We start from the raw sequence: 12,663 nt of genomic DNA on the forward strand, positions 1-12,663 counted from the left end.
ACTATGGATGACCGTCTGACCTATTAATAACACTTCCTATGAGTAACATGCCTAAGCCTTCCAAGGTGATAAAAGTCATCCCTGGAATCCAAAAGATGGATGCCAAGCTGTTTCCAGCTTGTGTGTTGTAGCTGAAGCATGATAAAGACAATTTATAGCTGGTTCAGAGATGAGCAACAAATGGTTCTTGGTTTTACTAACAGGTTCGATGGGAAACTTAAAGAAAGGGGTTTTGAGTCTGATAGAAATGGCTGGAAGGGGACTGAATTTATTTTGTGAACATGATTTAGCATATAATTATAACGAGAGTTGTCATTTATTAAGCAATTTCTATTGCCAACATTTCACTCCCATCTTATTTCTGGTAACCTTTCTAATAAACTACCCACGCTTCTATATAAGAAAATTGTCTCAGAGGGGGTAAGTTCTGCCCCAAGATCTCACCTCTGCTGGGTAAGAGCCAGGACTCACATCAGGCCTCTTACCTCCAAGACCCATTCACGGTCGTCTTAACCTGGGCCTTATGCTACTGGTTGATGGTCAGGATTCTCTTCAGGCTTCTAATTGTGACTTTGTTCTTGAACATGTGGACTGTGAGTCAGATTGGGTCTGAGATTTGAGTGCTACTACACTGCACTCTTCATCAACGGGACTCTGTGTGCTGGACAGACCCTTCCCAAACCTGACACCTGAGCTTACAGGCACTTGGAAGAGATGAGCCAGTGATCCTGCTGGCACGTGGTGAGCGTAGACTAGGTAAATCCTTGAGGAGAGGGCTTGGGAGTGAAGGGTCTTCTTTCATGGCAGTGTGCCTATGGCTCTCCCTCCCCACTTAAAGGGATATGCTCCCTCTCCCACCCCGGCCCTTACTCTCAGAAGTTGGGGAAAAGTTCTCTTCTTTTTGATGCAGTCTGAAACCTTGAGAACTGGAGACCTGAACTTAAGCTCCAGAGTCCCTTCTGGGTTTGTCCTAAGTGGCCTTATGGGGCTCGTGCTGATAGGTCTTCTGCAGCCCTAATGGCACAGCAAAGGATCCTGAGGTGGGTACACATGCCAGACCACACTGGGACCTGTCCTGCAGAGTCAAGGCAGAATCAGAGTGCCCAGATCGGGGTTCAAGCCATAGTTTTCTGAGTGCCAGTCAGTTTCATTAAGTAGCTATATCTTGCTTAACAATAATTCGGTACATTCCAAGAACTTTCACAACTCAGCATAGATGTAATTTTCTTAAAATTATTTTTGTAAAAAAACTGTCATCTCATCAACATAGCAAAAGACACCCTTATGGCTCTCAATACGTAAGAAATTCCAAGGGTTTAAGAGCTCTGTGCTAGGAATAGTGGATGAAGACCAAACATACATTTCTTATCATAAATCACAGCATCACACTACCTAAAATAACTTTTACAAAGGCATGTTTTTTAACTGTTGGAGGACCTGATATGGACGGACTCAATGTGAAGACGTCCTTAGAAATAATAATGCTGACAGAGAAAAGGCAGTCAGTGAGAAGGGCAATCAGAGCCACCGGGTGAGAAACTGAATATACAAATGGACAATTACCAAACCGTGTATAAAAACAGAACTCTGACCCACAACTTACAGCAACCTGCCCAGGAAACCAACCCCCTTATTATACAATAATCAGCCCATGAAGCCAGCCTGCTATAAGTCAGCCTTGCAGGAGACTAGATTGCTATCTCTAATAATAATCCAAGAAGCCAAACAGTAACTTCTATGATAACTGGCTCAAGATGACAAGGACTTGACTAATAACTGACAGCTTCTCTAATTTTTATCCCCACTTCCAATTTAGGAACAGTCAGAGAAACCCGAATATGTACACCACAAAATACCTTGCTTTTAGGCTTCTAGTTAGCCCACCTATGGCTTCCTCATGCAAACAGCTTCCAATCAGGGCATACCTGAAGCCTTCCCTTTTTTCCACTATAAGCTTTCCCACTTTCCTACTTGTCTTTGAGTCTCTGCTAAAATGCAAGTGACAGTGGCTGACCCCCTTGATATATCAAGATCTGAATAAATAGCCTTTGCTTGTTCTTAAAAAAGAAATTATTTTTATTGTGAAAGGGGCACGTGCTCATTGCAGAAAACTTGAACAGCAGAGAAGAGCAGAGCGAAGGAAATTAATATCACAGGTTTTCACCTCCAGAGACAACCTCTGCTAGCTTTCTGGAGTATGTCTTTCCAGCAACCCACCCATTTAAATGCATACAAGGGAATGCCAGATTCTTGTCTCTAACTGAACTGTGAGCCTTAGCTGGATCTATGGAAGACCAAGGATCTTATATTTAATTCCAAATGCAAATTTCTTTGCTTGAATATTCTAGGATATAATAACCACCTGGCACGCTGCCTTTTCATTTTGATAGTACCAATCTAGATACAACATGTAGGTGATAAGCTACATTCCGAAATATGACTAAAATGACACTATAGATCTTATTTTTATGAGTAAACAAATTCAGACTTTACATTTTTGTTCAGTTCTTCTAGGCTGAAAAACACAGGAATGAGATTCCAAAGTGGATTAATAGAGAGAGCTTGTTATTAAAGGCTGCCACTTCCAAGAAAACAGAGTATGTCTTGCATACTAAGCATTTCTGGCACTGTGAATAAATTCTTCACCTATGTGTTCACTCTACTTTGCACTCCCAAAGAGCCTGGAGGTGATTACTCAACTAAACATTAAATTTGATGAGGACTCTGTATTAAGAGATCATCCTCTTTGATTTTTTATTGATTTGTAGACTTTTAATACCAACTCTGATTCTACACGTCTGTTACACATCAGGGTTAAAGAAAAGATGCAGGTAGAAAAGATTTAGAATTAAAAGAAAGCATGAATGTGTTGGCAGGAATGAAAATCACTGAGTGGGAATACTCTGGGTGCAGCTGACTCTATTCCTGACATAACAAAAGTTGGTAAAAGGCCTCAGAGCAAAGATGAAATCTAAACCATGCAGATGAAATACCTGAAAAGCAATAGGAAAAGAAACTGTTGCTAAGAAGAGAATTGGGGGACTCAGAAGAAAATGTCAAATTCCCAACAATGCTGTAATAGCCACATGATTGTATTTCTTTTTAAATCATAAACACATAATAGGCATAGTTTGCTTCACTTCATGACACTTTAAGGGTGCAGGCTGCAGTCTGCCCAGCACCCTTCCAGTCACCAAGCTGCCTCCGTCTCATTCCATGTGGTTCTGATGGGACTGCCAATACCAATTTATCCTCCACTCCCTGCCAAAGGAGTGGTCATATAGCCAGTCTGGCTAACCGAGGTTCTTCATAGCCCTAAGGTCATTGGTTCAAAGGATGGGCCTATGGCCCAAGTCAAGTCAATGAAAGAGTCTCCAAAGGATTGGTCTGTGGATGCTGGGAGAGAGTGCATCTTTGTTTCTATCTCTGGGCTCATGAGCTCAAAGGTCCATATGAGCTTAGAGCTTCTGGTGGCAATTCTGTGGTTGAATGGAGAACAAAGCAAACAGAGGTAAGCAGAAGGGAATGGGCAGGAAATGGGAGGGACTAGGAAGAGGGAAGAGAACTTAAGAGTGAAGCCACAATGGCAGTTTGAACACTTGGATCCAACTGTGTCACAGCCAGTACTAGCTCAGCTTGGCTTCCCAATTATATGCGTCAATAAATGCTCCTCTGTGCTTAAGCCAGTTTGGTGTAGGTTTCTGTTACTTGCAGACAAAGACCTAGAAAGGCTTCTGACTCCCACTTTATAACTGTGGAGAAACAAAGTCCCAGAGAGGTGTTGCCAAGATTAGACAGTAAGGTGAGGGAAGGTCCTGGTTCTCTAGTGTGTGACAATGAACTAACCAGCATACTGAAAATAACCACAGAATCACAAAACTACAGATTCCTTTTCTACATGCCAGACATGCAATCTGCTGGCCTCCACATGGAGCATCGTGAATAGTATCAGCCTTTGTCATAGCACTGTAATTTCTGGACTCCAAAAGAACCCTGGACTCCGAAAATGTCTTCCTTTTAAGTCTACCATAGTGTTTTAATTTTCCCCTCTAGTTTCTTTTTCCTCCTTAAGGAAAAAAAAAGATGGAATTTATTTTTAGTACTATCTCAAAAATCCTAAGTGCAGGAGGGATAACTGGGCCTTACAAATGTCAAGACAGAAGCTGAAAAATGAGGAATCCACATTACTCTGTGTCTCTTGGGAGCCATGTGGCTTAACTTTCACTTGATTGCTCTCTTCTCCTTCCTTCTTCTATCTGCTTATGGGTCTTCTCATCCTTGTAACCGTGCCCTCCCCAGCACTAGCGTTACCCAACTTCTAAGTTCAAGCAACCCACAGTAAACACTTCAGTACATTTAGATCAACTGTTCTCAGATTTTTTGGTCTCAGAATCACTTTACACTCTTTTTTTTTGCGGTATGTGGGCCTCTCACTGTCGTGGCCTCTCCCGTTGCGGAGCACAGGCTCCGGATGCGCAGGCTCAACGGCCATGGCGCACGGGCCCAGCCGCTCCGCGGCATGTGGGATCTTCCCGGACCGGGGCACGGACCCTTGTCCCCTGCATCGGCAGACGGACTCTCAACCACTGCGCCACCAGGGAAGCCCCACTTTACACTCTTAAAAATTACTGAGGAACCCAAAGACCTTTTGTTTGCATGGGTTATATCTATCAATATTTACCATGTTCAAATTTAAAACAGAAAAATTTTAAACACTTATTTAATTCATTTAAAGATAATGGTAATAAATGTTAACCTAAAAATTTTTATAGAAACCATATTTTCCATAGGAAACAAAAAAAGAGCTTAAGGCATAGAATTGTTTTACCATGAGTGAGAGAAAATAATTTTTTAAGAAATAATGGCCAAGATTTTAACAAATCCAAATTTGATGAAATTAATAAACCCATAGAAACAAGAGTCTTAATGAGTTCCAAGCACAGGAAACACAAACAAAGCCACACCAAGTCACTTCATAATCAAATGGCTTAAAACCAGTTGTCCAAAAACAAAGGCAAAATAAAGACTTTTTCAGACATACAAAAGCTGAAAGAATTTATCACTAGCAGATCTACATTAAAATAAATATTAAAGGAAGTCCTCAAGCAAAAGGAAATCTAGATCTAAACAAACGGATAAAGCAGACCAGAACTGATAATTATGTCAATAAATACAAAGGTTTCTTTTTATTGTTTAAACACCTTTAAAAGACAACCAATTATTCAGAGTAAAAACAATTGCAATGCACTGTGGAATTTATAACATGGGAAACAAAATGTATGGCACAACAGCACAAATTCCCAGAGGGAAGAAATGGAAGTATATTATTACGGAGTTCTTCTACTGTATGTGAAGTAATATAACATCAATTGAGAGTAGAATGTGGTAAGTTTAAGATGTATATTACAAACCCTAAAGCAACCAATGAAACAAAACAAACAGCTATAAGCCAACAAAAATGATAAAAAGGATCATGAAAAATGCTCAACCCAAAAGCAGGCAGAAAAAAGATAAAAGGGAACAAGGAACTGTTGGGACAAATGGAAAACAAACGTCAACGTGGTAGGCTTAAATCCAGCCATATCAATAATCACATTTTATGTAAATGGTCTAAACATCCTAATGAAAAGACAGAGATTTGGAGACTGGATAACAAAGCAAGACCTAACTATACCCTGGCTACAAAAAAACTCACTTTAAAAATGAAAGACACAGGGCTTCCCTGGTGGCGCAGTGGTTGAGAGTCCGCCTGCCGATGCAGGGGACACAGGTTCATGCCCTGGTCTGGGAAGATCCCACATGCCACGGAGCGGCTGGGCCCATGAGTCATGGCCGCTGAGCCTGTGTGTCCAGGGCCTGTGCTCCGCAACGGGAGAGGCCACAACAGTGAGAGGCCCGCATACCGCAAAAAAAAAAAAAAAAAAAAATGAAGACACAAATTGGCTGAAAGTAAAAGGATGGGGAAATATATGCCATGCTAATACTAACCAAAAGCAAGCTAAAGTGGCTACATTGATGTTAGACAAATAGATTTCAGAGCAGAGAATCTTAACAGGGATAAAGAGGGTCATTTCATAATATAAAGGGATCAATTTATCAAAAGTTCATAACAAAACATGCATAAACATGTATACACCTAATAAGAGGACTTCAAAATAAATGAAGCAAAAACTGATACTAATGAAAAGAGAAACAGCTAAATAACAATTATATTTGGAGATTTCAATACCCCTTCCTCAATAACTGATAGAAAAAGTAGAAAGAGAATTCGTAAGTACACAGAAAACTTGAACGCTATCAACTAATTTGACCTGATTGACATTTATCATACACTCCACCAAACAACAGCAGAATATACATTCTTTTCAAGTGTACATGGATTATTTAAAGGTGACATCACTGGGTGGAATCTGAAACCATATCTTACATATATATATATATATATATATGTATATATATATATATATATATATATATATATATATATTTTTTTTTTTTTTTTTTTTTTTTTTTTGCGGTACGCGGGCCTCTCACTGTTGTGGCCTCTCCCGTTGCAGAGCACAGGCTCCGGACGCGCAGGCTCAGCGGCCATGGCTCATGGGCCCAGCTGCTCCATGGCATGTGGGATCTTCCCAGACCGGGGCACGAACCCGTGTCCCCTGCATCAGCAGGCAGACTCTCAACCACTGCGCCACCAGGGAAGCCCCATACCTTATATATTTTAAACTGTTACATTAAAATACATTGGTCCATATTATGCTTTGATGGATCTCTCACCCACACATGAAAGATCCATCACCTTGTACACCCCTGAAAGAGTCTTGGCAATTCCCAGAATGCCCTGAAGCACACTTTGACAACTACAGATTTAGATTATTCAATTTTTTAAAAGAGTTAAATTACCAACTGAGCTGTAGGCAACTCTTGTGGCCTAGCTGACCATAAAGAATCTGTTACAAAGTGAGGAAGGCAATCCTCATGCTGATTTAAAGGCTAGATTTGGTGGGTAGTTTGGATTAGTTCAACTTCTGCAACAAATTGCTATGCTTTCCTCTTTAAATATCCTCTTGAAATGAAGTACCTAAAAGACTTGCTGTATCTGCGCACCACAGATGAGCACTCAGGGGAGCAGAGAGGGGCTAAACGTCACTGACACGACTCAGCTGACATATTCTGTCTGAACATATTGTCAACTTTTAAGTCCTTGAGGCAGGAACAGTATTACTTACACGTGCTGTCAGCATGTAACAAGGATCAACAGGGTCTCCGGGTACGAGAGGCGCCAAGAAACTAATAAATAAAAAAAGAGAAAACACTGGTACATTATTTAGGGCACAAAATTTTAAGTTGTCAACAGAGCAGACACACTTGTTCTAGCCTCTGCAATCATGTACCCACTAACAATGTCTTCATCACTGTCTAAATGTTTTTGATAATGTAGTCCAATGTTTCAATAATGACAACACTGGCTCCCTAAGAGTAACTGGTGACAGGGGGCAGAGCTAAAAAATCCTCTTCTCCTCAGAATCTCTGGGGGTGGGACAAATATGTCAGTTTTTTTTAAAGTGTCCAGGTCATTCTAACAGGCAGCCAGGGTTGAGCCCATCATGAAGACATCACACTCTTAGTAAACCTTACGGTCTTCCTCTGCTGCTCCCTCTTTATCCACCCCTCAGGGAGAATGTATGTTCAAAGACCTATATTACATGTTTGGGAACATATAAAAATTGTAAGACAGACTTTGTTCCGAAGAGTTCTTATAATCTTATAATAAACACAAAGATGGTACGTTCTATTATGGAGGCAGAATTAAGCTGGTTTACATTATGTGCCTACCTAACCTTTTAATAAGAAGCTTAAAGAGGATAGAAAAAGTAAGCTACAAACAGAAGGTCAAACCAAATAATGCACCAAGAGTCAAGTACAGAGGTTCTGTCGCTCTCTGGCAACATGGCTGTCAGAGTTCAGTACCGTGTAGGGACTGGAGCATGGAGGGAAAAAGGAAATGGAAATCAATCAAGGATCCCATCTCACAATCCTGGGATTCACCTATTTAGAATGAGACAAGCCCATAGAAAATAAGAAAGGAGTTGCCACCATGAGCTACATTTTAGGTATGGTGGAAGATCATTGGAAGAAGAAATTCTGTTCCCAGAGTTTTAAAATAAGGGCCTACTAAGGAGATATAATCTGATTAACTCCTTGGACAGATAGTAAAATGGCTGAATCAAGACAAACTGATTTCAAAAAATTAGTAAAACCTAAAACTGAAGAGGGTCTTGTCTTAATACCAAGGCTCTGTTGAAAAGTGTGATTGCTTAATCCCACAACACCAAAACAAACGAAAGGTCACTTGGGAGCAGTGAAAAGACTAACTTGCTAAACAGAAGGGCCACAGTAAGAAACAAAAGGGTTCCAAATTACCTGGCCCATGAAAAACAGGTTCCCTTAAATTAGAACAACAGATGAAAACAGACTTCTGTTAGAATAGTGGAGCAGCTAAATTTCTCCACAAGAAAACCTTTTTAATTTCCTTTTAGAAACTAGATGCTTGTAAATTATTTATATTAGGAAATTACAACCACAGTCTACTCTCTGAGAATAAAAGGAGTCTTAATTCTACTGCTCATTAGCAGTAAAGAAAGAACATGTAAAGAAAAAAAAAGTCTCAGAATGGTAAAGTTCAATGGGAACAAATCAAGTTATTTTAATTCTGTCCCGTCTTTATTCACATAGAGAGTAAATGGCTACTACAGGTCACCTAGGAAATCAGCCTAAAAGCAAAGAAACAAACCTAGGTTCCTGATACTCAGAGCAGGGCCTTCCTTCTAGGCCACATCTCCTGCATATTCAACTGAGATGAAAAATATTCCACTGGAGATGAGAAAATATGATTTTCAGGATCACCCACTAAATGACAATGTGTACTCTACACAGTATCATTCTACACGGATATAAGGAGGACCCAGTGCATCAACTAAACCAGTCCCTGTTTCCAAGCAGGTGAACCCCAGCTGCCTGAAGCGTCTCTAAGAGTTGGGGTAGCCACAGTTTCTACTAACATTCTGTGTTGAATAAGATGCTTGATGCCTTTTGTTTCATACTTTTTGTGTGTGTGACTAGCCAAAATCTCACAATACAATTCAAGTTACTATCTGTTGCTTTAAATTCTGGTGTTCATGAAGAAGAGCTGATTAGGCCCTTCACTGTAAGTTGTCACATGCTCAAAGACAAATGTGAGCCTTCCATTTTCTTCATTTCCATATTGAGTAATCCAAGTGCTTTCTCCCAAAGCCTGATTTTTCATCCCTTTAACAATTTAGATTTCTTTCTTTAGACAGCTTCAGTTTCTCTGGTTCATTTTCCAGTTGGATAATTTCTTTAATTTACTGAGATCACTCTGAATCCTTGCCTATTATCCAAGAGGGATGCTAGTAAAAATAATAATGCTAATATTTAACAGTTGTGAGATGACTACATACCAGGTACCAAACTAAGCACTTTCCCTAAGTGGCAGGATTATTTGGGATGTTTGCTGCTGGAAGAGACTCAAAAGAATGAGTGATATCTTTCCCTCCCCTATTCCAAGAAGACAGCCATACGATTCTATTTTGAGTCCCTCCCCTCCATGGGTATCATTACCTTTGGAGCTTCTGGGCTGAAAACAGAAGTTCTCAAGGTCCACAAGGCAACTCCTCAGCCAGACTTTGGCTTGGAAGTCTGGTGGATTGAGAGCATCTGGTGGAAAATGAGAGGGTGAGGGTTGCTGGGAGAGGGGCACATCCCCCAGACAGGCTGCAGATGTGCAATGGAGCACAGCTGTGAGACATCTGTGGAAGGAGATGGGCACTAATATCCGAGGCCTTGAAGCAGAGGTGAAGATCTTGAAGTTGAGCCTGGGGTCAGCGGGGGGAGGACCTCTGTGGGGAGCATCTCTGAGCTGGCTGGATCATCCATGCCCAACAGACACAGGAAGCGTTGGCCAGGCAGAAGAATCAGGACGGAGGGATAGCTACCACCAGAGAATAAGGACCAGGCCGCTTCCATCTTTTCCAGGTAGTAGCTGAATCCCCTGGATTTTGTGTCAATCTAGGGAGGCGAAGCTCCTCCAAATATAACATATTGAATTCTTGATAGTCTTCTGAGTAGGTGCTCAATGCCAGATTTAGTTTGATTGAGGACAAATAAATTGATGTTTTGCTGCATAGGAGGGTGGTGGACCAGGTCCCTGCCGATCACACAGACGGTTCTCTAATTTTATAGTCACAGGAACCATTTTCAGCTCCAGCAGCAGCTCTCCACCTCATTTTACAGATGAGGCTTAGGGAGGTTAAGTAACTTGCCCAAGGCCATACACATGCCGCAAAGAATCCCAGCTCTGCCTGATTCCAGAACCCATGATCCTTATCATACTGCAGATGATTTGGGCTACTCTGTAATTAAAAAAACAAACAAACAAACAGAGTTTTAACTTTGCAAATAATTATAAATTAACTACATCATCCAAACGTGGAGAAAGAAACCAAAGTCAATTTAATTTTGTATATTCTTAGATACAAATTTGTGCTGTGTCAGTTTTTTTAACGACATAAAAATTCTAGCATAGATTTTTTTTTTTTTTTTTTTTTTGCGGTATGTGGGCCTCGCGCTGTTGTGGCCTCTCCCGTTGCGGAGCACAGGCTCCGGACGCGCAGGCTCAATGGCCATGGCTCACGGGCCCCGCCGCTCCGCGGCATGAGGGATCCTCCCGGACCGGGGCACGAACCCGTGTCCCCTGCATCGGTAGGCGGACTCTCAACAACTGCGCCACCAGGGAAGCCCTCTAGCATAGATTTAACATGGACTAAAATTTTAAGTTAAAAAACTTAATTCTCAGCCTGGAGCTGTTCACTAAGTATCCAAGTGAAGAATGTGGTACCTTATTTAGTATTCACCAAGCAACTATGACATGCCAGAACTATACTAGGCAGTCCTAATCTCTGAGGATAAAATTCAAATTCCTTGGCTTCACAAAGTCATCTGCTAGCATCATCTTCATCCCTTGCCTACAAACATCATCTTCTCCAGCTATACTAAACTGCTTGCATGTGACACTTACACCGGCAACTCCATTACAGCACATACTCTCCAGAAGCTAAAAGCTTTTTGCATGACTATCACCTCCTAGCCTCTAGGTTTAATGAAAAGAGGGACTATATTTTAATTTCTACATCCCTAGTACCTAGCTCGGTGCCTAGCATGTAATATTCAAATACTATTCATAGAATGGATGAAAGAAAAACTGAATGAAATTGCAATTTTAAAAGTACTTGGTCTGTTTCCCATATTTGCAAGACTAACCTCTTACCCTAATGTCTTTCCCCAAACAGCAGATTCATATTATGAGAATCTTTCAGCACCACTAATCTGACCCAGTAAATTCTGGCTGAGAGCAAGAGAAAGGGGATAAATAGAAGGCAGGAAAGCTGCCAGCTCAAAGTCTGCATTTCCAGGCAAAAACAAGTAAATGCATTTGCAAAACTGGGTGTATATCCCAAGGGATGCAAATTGGTCATAGGCTTTGGCAACAAGCCTATTTTGCTTTAAAGCACACCTCTTAGTACAAGGTTAGGAAAACCAGAAATTCCCATATATAAATAATTGATCAAAACTTGTAAGAGAATTTGACAAAAACAACCCCAAACGCGTAGAAACCAGTCAAGGAGACTATTAAATAACTACAGAAAGTAAATGATTACATTTAGCACTTTAACTTTAAAAGTTAGATTTAACTTTAAAAGACAAAAAAGAAAAGCAAGCCACTAATTTTCATTTCAGATCATTGTTGAAAACACAGAATTGAATATTATAAAAAGGAGGGAACAAGCAAAACTTTTAGTCCTAAGATTGTTAACTATTTTGTAGACACAGGAGGCATAAATATGTTGAAAGGGTAGATAGCACAGATAGCCAAGTACTATACTTACACAGGAGTAGAAAGATACAGGGAGAGAGCCAATTAGGGAAGAAAAATGGCTTAAGATTAAACAGCCAGCCAAATGTCTTGTCCAGGCTGACAGTCATCCTTTGGTTACTGCAGGTGATGAGTTTATCATAGGGATAAATGGGGACGTGTGAACTCACGATTCAGGACACAAGATGAAGCGACCACAGTCTGAGACCAGCTCTAATGATCCAACAGCTGGCCAAGCTATCACTCAGTCTCGCTGCCTCTTGACAGTTTGGGGCAGTTTCTGCTTGTTTCTTCTCCCTTCTCCACTGTGACTACTTTCTCTCTGCTTTAGGGCTTTGTTAATTCATGGTTTCTTTTGCGCCTCTGCTTTTCTAGCAACTCTTCCTGCTTACACCCTGTCCTGACTCAAACTTGCAGTAACACAGATTCTGACTGGGTTAGCAACTCACTGTCAAGGATGCAAAGCCTCTATGGGGCAAAGCTCTTGTGCCAGCTCGTTTCATGGATTCCTCAAGGCCTATAAAATGGCTGGCTGCTTGAGGGCCAGGCACCAATTACTGACCCATTCAGCTGTGGCTGAGAAAGAAAAGTGAAATAATCCAACCAAGCTTGACCAACTTCCTGCTTTGTTCAGACGAGGGCTGAGGGTGTAGAAAGCCCTCACAGAGCCATCTAGCATACGGTGGTCCCATCCAATCTACAACCATTAA

General features: G+C 41.0%; 1 long non-coding RNA gene across 1 annotated transcript in view; it reads right to left on the reverse strand.

Annotated features, from left to right (window-relative positions):
* Positions 1 to 10,815, reverse strand: part of LOC309810418 — a 45,471-nt gene extending 34,656 nt beyond the window's left edge. Inside the window, exons 1-2 of the long non-coding RNA XR_014294977.1 lie at positions 9,643 to 10,815; positions 7,230 to 7,290 (exon numbers count right to left, since the gene is read on the reverse strand). This is a non-coding gene — a long non-coding RNA (uncharacterized lncRNA). The remainder of the gene's footprint in view (positions 1 to 7,229; positions 7,291 to 9,642) is intronic.
* Positions 10,816 to 12,663: the final 1,848 nt, after the last annotated feature.

Source organism: Mesoplodon mirus (assembly GCF_964341445.2).
Source record: "Mesoplodon mirus genome assembly, chromosome: 9".
Classification (NCBI taxonomy): Eukaryota; Metazoa; Chordata; class Mammalia; order Artiodactyla; family Ziphiidae; genus Mesoplodon; species Mesoplodon mirus.